At 41.0% G+C, this 12,647-nt stretch overlaps 1 protein-coding gene across 1 annotated transcript in view; it reads left to right on the top strand.

The window, feature by feature from the left end:
• The window catches only part of TM2D1 (TM2 domain containing 1), a 40,232-nt gene extending 32,082 nt beyond the window's left edge, over window positions 1-8,150 (top strand). Inside the window, exon 7 of the mRNA XM_090047612.1 lies at window positions 2,681-8,150. The gene's annotated coding sequence lies outside the window, so the exon portion shown is untranslated. The remainder of the gene's footprint in view (window positions 1-2,680) is intronic.
• Window positions 8,151-12,647: the final 4,497 nt, after the last annotated feature.

Raw genomic sequence — 12,647 nt, 5'->3', positions numbered from 1 at the left:
ATTAGTTATGCATGTCAACCTGTACGTCTCACCGTCATTTTATACCCATATTACATTTTTAAGGAAAACTGTTTCAGAAGCATTTTAGAAAACAAATTCTGCCTATTTTCCTTGCATTTCAATTGTAGCAACACCAAAAGTAATATCCCCTGACAACATTTTTTTTTTTTTGTTTCCGGTGCTTTTTCTTTGTCTCTCCCCCTTAATACATGGAGGTATCCCCTCTGCTTGATTTCAGTACCTGACAAAACCTTAAAGATCTTTGGTTTTATTAAGCTTCCAAAAGATGCATTATTGTAGGCCTGCCAATAAACCTCTTCAGCTCCACAGGAAGGTCTTTGCATTTGAAATGCTCCATTAGAGGGGTTTTGTTGTTGTTGTTGTTGTTGTTTTTGGAGGACGTCTGTTGTCAACCCATCAACAACCATTTTCTTTGTTCCTCAGAGTATATTGGCTTACATTTGCTCACCCAGTTTTCTGTATTCAGTCTTTTTACATGTTCCATCTCTTCTGATTTTGTTTTATTTTCTAATTTTTATTATTCATTAGGTGTATAGACCATTTCTGCATCAGTGGTCATTCCTGCCACTTGATCTGCATTTTCTGTCACTGTTCTCAACATCATTTTCCAATAACGTTACATTTTTAAGCACCCAGTTGGGGAAATGCCAAAGGCAAGGTTTCACGTGCAACCTTACCTTTGTTATCTTAAGACTGTCATTAATGACATGGCTGTATACTATAGAACCAGATCCAGCAAAGCAAATGCTCAACTTGAAGCTTTTTTTTTAAGCCTGAAATAGTCCTCTCTGCCCCTGTCTTATGCCAGTTTTTATTATGCTTTTCTGTCTGGTTCTTCCAAAACATAATCCAGCCTTTTTTTCCTCTGTAATAGTCCGAGAACTTTGCCAGATATTAGAATACCTGGAAGGTCCATAATAGTCCAAGTGCAGTCCTGCCAGTGTCCTGTGCAGGTGGCTACCTTTCATTTAAAATATTTTCTTACATTTTACCCTTTTATTTGTATTTGCTACAGCTAATACTTACTTATGCTGCTCTTGGACCTTCTCCCACCAGTTCTCTAATTTTGGCTGTTGAGTTGGACTCTTGTAGAACTATTTAAAAAAACCCTTAGAGATGACTTAGCATCTACTAATGATATCCTTTTGTATTTAAATAAATAAGGTGAGGAGACTTGGAGCCTTGGCAAGATGACTGCAGACAAGCCTGGTTGCAGGTGTTTAAAGTTAAGGAGCTAGAGTAGAAGACCATCATTTCTCTTTTTTGCCTCCTGCTTCCTGTAGGTGGAGCCAAACCCCACACCTGAATTTCTAGGCCTATGTAGGCATAGACTTAGCACTCGTGTTATTTCTTGAACAACACATACTGTGTAGGTGATTCCACACCAGAACAGGATGTTCTTGTTACTTATCAACTAGACCTGAGGTTGTCACAAAGTGAAGGAACTGAGTTGATAAAATTTCTTCTGAATTCAGTTTCCCTGCATTCTGTGCAAGCCTGATTTTTTCCACGCAATTTCTTAAAAGACAATAGTTACACTACATCTGTCCATCTTAAAAGGAAAAATGTTTATAGCTCTTTCAAGGGTTTCTGATCCCTTAGCCCTTGTGCCTCACTGGATCTTGGATATGCCCACACTGTTGATTCGGCCATTATATGTTAGAATGGCTGGCTTTCAAGACTGTATTTCTTGTAGAGAGCACTGCAGTTAGCAGCCTCTGCAGATACATATGACACAGCAGGTTTGTAGACTCTGTAAGAATTATAAAGATCAGTTTCCATTACTGTAATTGCTATATAAATCCTCGCTTTTAAGAGGCTTATAAACAGGCCTGTTTTTAACCTTGCCTTGAGCTGAAGCTTGGACCTAGTTCGTGCGCGACAAGTTCTTGCCCCATCTTCTCTGTAACCTCTTATATTAGTCTTTTTCATCTTAACCAAATATTAGTCTTTTTTCTTAAACAAATTACAACAGTAATCCTTATCCCCTCTTTCTGGATTTAGTAGATCTTCCTCCATGGTGATGTATTTTTTTAAATATACTCAACAGCAAGCCCAAATGAGTTTGTTAAATCTGGAAAGTACCATTTGTTCCCTTGGAACCTGTAACTGTTTCTTTGACTCGGCTGTGCTCTGAAAAGGTGCAAGAAGTCTCCAAGGCAGGTGACCCATAGAGTGAAGTTAGAGGTACTGGAATAAAATACAAGATCACATTCTCTTTGGAAGCCCATAACTGCAGTCCCCACCTTTTGGGGTATGTGGACTAGTTGAAACCTTCCTTTAGTTACATGGTGTCCTTTTTCAGTTGTACGTAATTGTTTGAAGCAGGGAATTGAAGCGGCTCAGGCTGTCCTGCAGGTCAGAGTATGCAACACCGAACAAGAGGTTCTGGTCATGTAGTACTACTGATACTAGTAGGTTGAGGAAATAGTGCTCTGTTAAACACTGGCATGGGTTTGACCCTGGCTTGGGCTAGTTTTAGGCCAAATTGCAGCTTTAATTTGCATCATCAGACGTTATTTTTTAAACTAACAAACCAAGTCCATTTTGCTGTTTAAATTTGGAAGGCTTTGGAGGCTTATGCCAAGCGTTTTGCTCCTGACTGGATATGTAAAGCAAGGAATTGAAATTGTTAATATTTTCTGTTTTCCTTCCATAGAATTCACTTCAAATCCCCTATGTTGACTGAGGAAAGAGTCCTGAAAACCTGTAATGGGAGACCACTGTCTGCTAAGGAACTGACTGACTGTCCTATAGCCCAAAGAGAACAGGACTGCTAGACCCTGTGGACTGCATGGGGAAACAATACCTGTCTGCGGAAAAGGGGGAGTCCTTATTATAGGGCTACCATTCCATGACATGTCATCCACTGTGGCTGTATTAAGAGGACAATGAGTGCCACTTCCAAGTTATTTTGTTACGTGATTAAAAGCAGTGAATGTCATGGTAACGAGCACTTGCTGGTATCTGATACACTATTGTGAATTTAAAAGCATGTTGGTAATCTCAAAATGTTAGGAGCTAAGTGGGAGTTGAGGAGAGAAGTGGCTTACTTGACATTCACAGTCTTCCTCCTTAGCTCTTAAGCTAGAGTAGGAACAGAATAAGAACAAAAAAATGTTTGTTTAACAGCTGTACAAAGTTACGGCTTGGACTCCGTCTCCCCCTCTCTCCTCCCCCCTCCCACTTGCATCAAGTACATCCTGTACTTTTGGCAACATGTTGACTGGATATTTAAAAGCTGTGAACTGTTCTGAAAGTTTCACATACTGGGTTATGGGCCATGTGTGTTTGATCAAAATTCAATTACTGCACTGTACCATGCTTGGAAACCTATCATCCCAAGTTATGAAGTATGACGAAATAGGCTAATCTAATTGGTTCAGTATGGGGGCAGTATCAACCAAGCTTGTTATGATAAATAGCTTCCTGTGTTAAAGGTTCTCTAGAGCTTAAGTATCTTGGCTCACCTCCTTCTACAAAATAAGAATATTGTTCCCTGGGAACAGTTACATCACTGTCCCTCTTCTACATTCAGAATGAAAGGTTTGTAGAATTTCTTCTCTCTTGCTACTTCGTGAAATGCAGCATGGACATCTACCCTGTTTTCCAGTTCTGCTTTCTTCCCACCTCCAGAGTTAAATCATCTTGCATTAACCATGTCTCTTGGAGGTCTTTTTCAGTCCTGTTTAAGATGAGCTTGAGGAGAATGTTAAACTTGTCTTTAGCTCTATATTTGGGGGCTTGTGTGTGCATTAAGTTAAATGGGGAAACATTTTAGTTGTTCCAAGCAGCTAACTAAATTACCTTGTTACACTGAATTGCATATCTATGGATATGTCGCTATCTACTTGGCATTTTTATTGCAGCATTCATTTAAAGTAAGCCCATTGTGCAAGTGCTGAAATAGGAGTAGGGATGGACTAGTGTTCTGAGTCTGGATTTGCGGTTGCTAGATGTGTCACTCGGCCAATGAGCTTTGTCCCATGGGATGATACTGGCTCCATGGTTTTAGCAGGCCCATCTTTGGTGATAACTGCTCGTCTGTGATTTATGATGTCACCATAATAGACAGCAGCCAGGGTGAGAAGACTGAAAAATGGATCTTTGGCCACCTACATGTTTTTGGGATACAAGAAGATGATTTGCGTCAGGTAACAATATCATAATTCTCAAGTGCCCTTCAGAGCAAAATAATTCTGCAGTGGCCATTTAGCTGCGGCACAATATAGGCCAGCTCTTGTAAGCACATGTAGTAAAGTAACTTTAGTGGGATTTTTCTCAGGAGTAAAGCTATTCACATGCCAAAGTGCCGGTAGGGCCAAGTCTTCTTAAAACCTGATTATGCCTGCCTAGTGATTAATGTCCATTTACTGCATTTCTTAAGGTTTGGAGTTTTTTTAAAGATTTGCTTTCATAGACATTTCATAGGCATTAGGGCTGGAAGGGACCTCAGAAGATCATCGAGTCCAGCCCCCCGCCCAAAGGGCAGGAAGTCAGCTGGGGTCATAGGATCCCAGAAAGATAAGCATCCAATTTACTCTTGAAGGTGTTCAGTGTAGGTGCTTGAACCACCTCCGCTGGCAGACTGTTCCAGACTTTGGGGGCTCAGACAGTAAAGAAATTCTTCCTTATGTCCAGCCTGAAACGGTCTCACAGTAGCTTATGACCGTTCGACTTTGTCATCCCTTGGGGCACTCTGGTGAACAAACGTTCCCCCAGATACTGGTGGTCACCCCGATAAAGTTATAGGTGGCCATCAGATCACCCCTGAGCCTACACTTTTCCAGGCTAAAGAGTCCCATGGCTCTCAGCCTGTCGTCGTAAGATCTGTTTTCCTGACCTCTGATCATGCGCGTGGCTCTTCTCTGGACTCTCTCAAGCTTCTCCACATCTTTTTTGAATTGTGGAGCCCAAAACTGGACTCAGTACTCCAGCTGTGGCCTCACCAAGGCCAAGTACAAGGGGAGAATGATGTCCTGGGATTTGCCTGAGAAGCATCTATGGATGCAAGCCAGTGTTTTGGTTGCTTTACTAGCTCCAGCATCGCATTGCAGGCTCATGTTCATCTTGTGGTCAGTGATGACCCCCAAGTCTCTTTCTTCTGTAGTGCTAGCCAGCATAGCACTGCCGAGCCTATAAGGATGCTGCAGGTATTTCTTCCCAAGGTGGAGAACCTTGCATTTTTCGGTGTTAAACACCATCAGGTTCTCGTCCGCCCAGTTGCTGATCTTGTCCAGGTCAGCCTGGATCACCCGCCTTTCACCTGGCGTGGATGCTTTGCCCCAAAGTTTGGTGTCATCGGCGAACTTGGCCAGTCCGGTCCTGACTCCAGTGTCCACATCATTAATGAAGATGTTGAAAAATATGGGTCCAAGGACAGAGCCTTGAAGTACCCCACTGGTCACAGGACACCATGATGAGTGACTGCCATCAATTACAACTCTCTGGGTCCGACCACGGAGCCAATTTCCCAGCCAGCGGATCGTGGTGGACCCAAGGCCACAGTTGGCTAGTTTCACCAAGAGGTGATCATGGGATACCAGATCGAAGGCTTTTTTGAAGTCAAGATATGAACTGAAGTCATTTCAGTTCACCATTATTTAATCTTATGCTTACAAATAAATATAGTGCTGAAGTGTGGATTTCTAACTAGAACAAGAGCTATTGTAAATAACAGCATTTCATTCTAAAAAGCAGCAGCTTCAGTTACTATTTGGTCAATTGACTAAGTGCGGCAAAACAAAATTGGGCAGTGCAGAATGCTCCATAACAGATACGTATGTCCACAGAAAGCTGTAAGTACGCTTTCCTTCTGCTGCTGTACACTTTGAAACCCAGTTTTTATAAATTATTTTAACATGTTTTTGATTATATCTTCTTTAAAAATATGGTTAGTTTAAAAATCATCTCTAAATGCAATTTCCTGAAATCTCTGAGGAGAATAATCCAGTTTATCTTTTTCCATAAAAATCCCACAAGAAGTGCTCACAAGATATAGTAGCTTTACCTTCAAAAATAGAATGTGACTGTAGGCACTTATGCTAATCTCTTTTTTGGCAAATCAGCTTTTTTTGTACTGAATCTTACTTGATTGAATAGCACTGGAGCTGCCAGAGTAAATGCTATTATCAATGTACAGTAATTAAGGAAATAGTCCTTGTCACTCTAACAGTGTCCAGGCTGTGCCTACTGTAATAAAGTTAAATGATAAAGAAATCTCTTTAAAGTGTATCTACTGAAGTGTGGTTACTTTAGACATGCAGTGAAACAATGCAGAAGAGAATTATAGGTGATGAGGAAATATATGATCTGCGTATTAAAATCTAAAAGCATTCTGAACCAGTACACATCATTACATGATGACAAATTTAAACAATTAACATACTGACTCAAAATCAATTGAGCAACTATGAATTACTGCCACAAGAAAAGAATGATCTTAGTGTCATTCAGAAATCCCGCAAATCAGGCAAAAACCTGTGTGCAAATGGGAAATTATGCCACGTATCAATAAGATCAGCTGACTCGTGAACCAGCTTGGGGAAGTGAACTTCACTATAGATAACTTGTTCCAGATAACTTGCTCCAACTTCCCTCTCATTTCACATGGTAGCTCAGGAGCAGTCCCCTGCAAAGGTAGAAACAATGCAGTATTTTCTGTATAAACCAGCAGCTTAAATTGCATCCAGAAACAGCTGTGGTACATTAGTCTCATTTTTGCAGTGAAAAGTGTAGCCCTACTCTGTGCAAACTGAAGTTTCCAAGTGCTTTTCAGCTGTAACCCTGGTAAGCTATTCTGCAGGTGATATAGGGATGACTAAGCTATACTGGAGGTGCGAGAGTTTCATAGATGTTAGGGTCGGAAGGGACCTCAACAGATCATTGAGTCTGACCCCCTGCATAGACAGGAAAGAGTGCTGGGTTCAAATGACCCCAGCCAGATGCCCATCCAACCTCTTCTTGAAGACCCCCAGGGTAGGGGAGAGCACCATCTCCCTTGGGAGCCCATTCCAGACCTTGGCCACTCTAACTGTGAAGAAGTTCCTTCTAATGTCCAGTCTAAATCTGCTCTCTGCTAGCTTATGGCCATTATTTTTTGTGACCCCCAGGGGTGCCTTGGTGAGTAGAGCCTCACCTATTCCCTTCTGCATCCCATGATGAATTTATAGGCAGCCACAAGGTTGCCTCAACCTTCTCTTGTGGAGGCTGAAGAGGTTCAGGTACCCTAGTCTCTTGTTGGAGGGCTTGGCCTACAAGCCCTTAATCATACGAGTGGCCCTTCTCAGGACCCTCTCCAGGTTATCCACATCCCTCTTGAAGTGCGGTGCCCAAAATTGGATGCAGTACTCCAACTGTAGTCTGACCAGCGCCCAGTAGAGGGGATGTATCACCTCCTTGGTTCTGTTTGTCATGCATCTGCTGATGCACGATAAAGTGCCATTAGCTTTTCTGATGACTTGGTCACACTGACAACTCATGTTTATCTTGGAGTCCACTAGGACTCCAAAATCCCTTTCCGCATCCATGCTACCAAGCAGGTAATTTCCTAGGCAGTAGGTGTGCTGGACATTTTTCCTCCCTAGTTGCAGCACTTTGCATTTCTCCTTGTTAAATTGGATTCTATTGTTTTCTGCCCATTTGTCCAACCTGTCCAGGTCTGCCTGTAATTGTGCCCTGCCCTCTGATGTGTCAACTTCTCCCCACAGTTTTGTATCATCAGCATGAGTAACTGCTAAGGTTTGTATTTGAGAGCAAAGATCACAATCTTTTGCAAAGCAGATTGAGATAAATGCAAGAAGAATTGTTTAGTGGGGAATAGCAAGGAAATTAACCTATTTTGATCAAGCAGTATTCTGGGAAACATTATCCAGGGTATAAACATATGCATTCCCAAAGTAAATTAGACCTATGGAATGAGCTTAGAAATAGATATAATGGGAAAAGGGAATAGGTCACAACTGCAAGCTAGAGTCCATAGTGCAGCTCTTGGAGTAGAACAGGAGCACCTAAAAGTAGTGAGTACAGTTGCCAAATCTCATGAAATTCTTGTCTTTTTATTTCTCTACCTTGTACCTGTAAAATGGGTGTGATAATAAAGTTTTTGTATTTGATTAAAAGAAACTCAACAGGTTTTTTTGGCCATGTTATCATTTGGTATTTTACCATGTTCTGCTTCATTTCACTTGTATGTATTGACATTCTGAAGGCTGGGCATATAACCTTCCCATTACATCTCTGACACAATGAAATAGCTTCTAAATAAAGCAAATCTGAGGGATCTACCCAAGATACCTCATTTAAGGTGGAAGGTGATGCTTGTATTGAACATTAGCTTTATTCTGCCCATAGCTAGAACTGGACTTAAACATGTACATGTACTGAAGTTTAAAATAAAGCACATATTTGAGTAGTTCCATTAACTTCAAGATGACTATTCACTAAATGCTGTAAACATATACGCAAGTACTTTCCTGGATCAGGAACCCTATTCTATTATGTGCAAGACAACAATATACTTTGTAGAAAATTCTTTAAGTACCCCTAGCTTAACCTTCAAAACTGTCCATTTGAATCTCAGCAGAAGTACTCTGGTCAGAATTCAAAAAATTATAGCAGAAGCAGTGAGTTTTTAATTGAGGCGTGCCAAATAGAAAAGGCAGATGCTTTTCCATTCTATAGCTCTTGGGTATGCATTCTACTTTGCTGTTTCAAGGACAAAGGAAACACTTATCCAATTAGATGAAGCATGAGATTGTGACATAAGGCTCTTCCCTAAATAAAAAAAAGTTGGAAAAAAGAATTCTGACCTTACGTCAATAAGTGCTATTAAAATAATGAATACGCTATAGGTCTCAGCATTTATACAGATCACATTACGAGCTGCACTGATTGTGTTGCTAAAATTACTGAGTCTACACAGGTAGACCTACAGAAGTTACTTGTCCAAATGACCTTTTAAGGGCCCTTTTTAAAAAAAATTGAGAGATTTAAAAAAACCCCCAAAACATAAGCCAATTAAATCAGCAGGTGAACTTCTTGCTCTGTTTGGAAGTTTGACATCTTTATATAAAGTTTCTTTGGATGATGTCAAACATGATATATACTTGTCAGAACTGTTATGATTTCCCAACAGACTCGAGATTAATGGAGATGAGCAAGTTTCTTGCTTGTATGACTGGCTCCATGGAGATAATCAACTAGAAAAATAGTATTTTATCCAAAATATGTACTTTTATCATATCAGGGAGTCATGGCTGTGGTTTGGGTATTCAAGTCTTTAAGCTGAGTGCTTTGGAACCGACGTTGAAATCTCAGCAGTGGTGAGCCTAATTCTTCCCCTCTTTAAGGTAGTTATGTTGAGCTCCAGGGAGCTTGTTACAGGTTTTTTAGCTGAGATCTTTTAAAAAAATCCCTTCTGTACTAATATTTAAGGTGTTATAGCTGGTGCTTTAACACTGTTTCTCAACCTTTTAAATAGCAAGTACCCCCTCACTTCTTAAAATTTTAATAAGTGCCCCCAACACTCAATTTTCCAGGGGATTTTATGTTTACAGACTTAATGTGTGCCGTATGTTGGAAGAAGAGCCATGATACGACAGATGGTTGATCTGGTGTGGGTAGGATTGCCACCTTTTACACCAGAGGTGCACAACTCGAGTATGTACCTGAGCTAGAGGTGACATTGGCCAAAGCTAGGAGGGCTGAACTAAATTATTATTGGGGAATTTAAAGTGCCATGCAGTGTGGAAAGTACAAATTATTTGCCATAGTTTTGAGAGGAGGAAGGGGCGAAACAAAGGAAAAGACGGTGAGAGAGAGTGTGTTGGGTTACCCACATACCCCCTGCCTGTGTCTTGCATACCGCAGGTTGAGAAACTATGCTTTAAAAGAATAGGGACATGACCAGGGTCATTGGATCTTCTCACTATTGGGCTGGGGAAGTATCACACCACAATCCAGGGCTCTGCTTTTTGGTGGTGCTGTGTCTATCCATCATCTCATTTGTGATGAAAGGCCATATATAGATGTAGCAGTGGCTGAATACACCCAGCAGCATAAAAGAGCCTCTTATCCTCATGTCACCCTTTGTCTCTGGCATTACATCATTCTAGCTATTGTTCTATATAGGGAGACTGGAGCATTAGTAAGTCTTTGAAAATAAACACAACCTTCTGCAGCCCTTCTTTGTTTCTCCCAAGTTCTGTGATTCCTTTACCTTCTGCATACCGCCAAAATTAAAGGGTGGTAAATCTTGTATTGGCTTTGCATTAAAGGTAGTAATCTTGCATTGCTGAAACTGAAGAGATTAAGCTCCCAAGAATACAGAAGAGCCTTTCCTAGCCTCAGCCTGTTGCTCACAGTATTTAATTATCTTCAAGAAAATTACTGTGCCTCATGTTAAGTCAATGCAATGAATATGGTTAGCTCTTCAGATGCAAAACATTAAGTGAACAATGCTACGGTGATTTACATTGGTTGACAGTCTGGCTCCATAACCTGTCCTTGTTACAATCCTGTTTTAATAACAGCCACCAAAAACTACAGGTTGTTCAGGTTTTTCTCTTGTTGCTTTCTTGATCTGTCTAGCACTGGTACAAATAGATTCAACAATGCAGCGGCATTAATAGTAGTGTCATGAATGCTATTGCTTTTCTAAATGCGTCCTGCTGACACTGATTTTTACCACTATTAGGACCTCTACAGCTGTGGTGCTCAGCCTCTGGCTAGTGGGCCAAGTATGATCCATGGAGCTATGTCATCTGGTCCATGGGTCTCCCCACAGGTCTGTTGGCTTGGGCGTGGGAGTAGCTTTTAACTACAGCCGGATCCAGACGTGCACTTGGGCCAGTATGCACTAACCCCAGTGCACTGGATCTGCCTTGTCCACTAAACCCCAACATGCTGGACCTGGCTTGTGAGGCTAAATAGGTTGAGTCCCACTGCTCTACAGTACTGGTTTCTTTCAAAAGGGCTTCAGCCAGCTGAAAGAAGATAATAACAAAACTACAGAAACAGCATAAATATAAATCCTCACTGATGGCAATCCCCCCAAATTATATCTTAAAGTAAGGGAGAAGCAGGAGAAAAGCTTGTCAGGTCTCTGACAAATGCATATGAAGGACTGTCATGTCTAGTACAATATCAAAGGGCAGCAGAGTCCCAGAGAATATTATCAGCTAGTAGAGTCTGTTACCTTCCATCATCTTAAGCAATGCAAAATGCTACTGTTCCTTCTGCAGCTCACGGTTTGTAGTAGCAACTTGAAACATTTCCTAAGCTTTTCATTATAACAGAAAAAGAATCCAAAAGGTCCTCAAAACAAATACTCTCAGAGTTGAACAGCTGTCAGATTCAGATTGCTGCATTCAAAGGTTGAAGTGTTTCTGACTTCAGGCGATACCGCCTTGGGCCAGCCTGGCAGTATCTTTCGAACTAGCTTAAACCTCCTGCAATCACATTACCATTGCTCTCATTGACTTTAAGATAGCTTTTATATAGCCTTTTACATTTGCAGTTGGCATGCCCATAAAAATAATCTAGAATATGGTAAAGTGAAACAGAGATGCCACGAATTGTCATCACGTTTGTGTTCCTGATGCAGCTCACATTATTTTCACCAGCACGTACCTGAGAGGCAGGTGTAATATATGTTGTACGTGCAAAGCAAGAGAGACAAGAGTTGTGGAAGGGAGATGGAAATGGCAAGCTGAATTGTGGCATTCTGGAAACATTTTCTGGAAAGAATTATCTGCAATTAGCTGGATGAGTGAAGAAGACTCTGGGTCTTAGCAAAGTCATTTGATTATCATAGAAAGTAGGTGCCAAATATTTTTAAAACAACCCATGTATTATAGATAAGCTTTCTGTTAATATTAGGAATTCAATGTGATGCTGTTTAGCATTCTAGGCATATGGGCAGCAGATCTATAACATGACTCAATAAATATGTTGCTGCAATAAACTTCTTTAGCACTTGCAATTCACATCTGATCTATGGTGACCTTTTTTCCCCCCCTCCTAATTAAACTTTTAACTTGCAAATGAGCCATTTCCTACATTAAAGCAGTGCATGGGAAACAAGAAACATGTACCCACAATTTACAGGGGTTGGTAGTGACTTAACTCGCTAGGCCAACCTCAGGCCTGAAGAATATCTTGTCTAACTCTATCCCAATGATGCAGTTGGTCCAATAAAAGATATCACCCTAAAAATCATTGCCTCTTGCATATCCCAGCCTTTATAATTTATCTGGGTTTGAATTAAATTTGATCAAGGTCTGTCTCCTAGGTGAGCAAAAATGAGGCTGTGCTTTAAAAGCTATTGAGTCAAAAGGGAATAACAAAGCAGGCTCTGTATGGTGGATGGGAGATAACAGTTCTTCTCATGTGTAGCAAAGAAGAAGGCTGAAGGCCAAATGCCTCCAGCACTCAATAATAGTAGTTATCTCAAACAGCTGTTTCCCTGGAGTGCTTTTTTATTTATGAAATTGACTTTGAGGAGTGGAAAACACCTCATCCCCCTGCCGTTATGAGCTGTGCTGTTTCTCACTTCCATACCAGCGAGATGAAGATCTTCAATGAGTCCACCAGTGCCATAGGCATACTGCTGGTTCTGGGCTAAA

This window comes from Crocodylus siamensis, chromosome 5 (genome assembly GCF_052110815.1).
Source record: "Crocodylus siamensis isolate JL-2025a chromosome 5, ASM5211081v1, whole genome shotgun sequence".
Lineage (NCBI taxonomy): Eukaryota > Metazoa > Chordata > Crocodylia > Crocodylidae > Crocodylus > Crocodylus siamensis.
The sequence above is the reverse complement of the archived record's forward strand: the minus strand, read 5'-3'. Positions and strand labels throughout refer to the sequence as shown.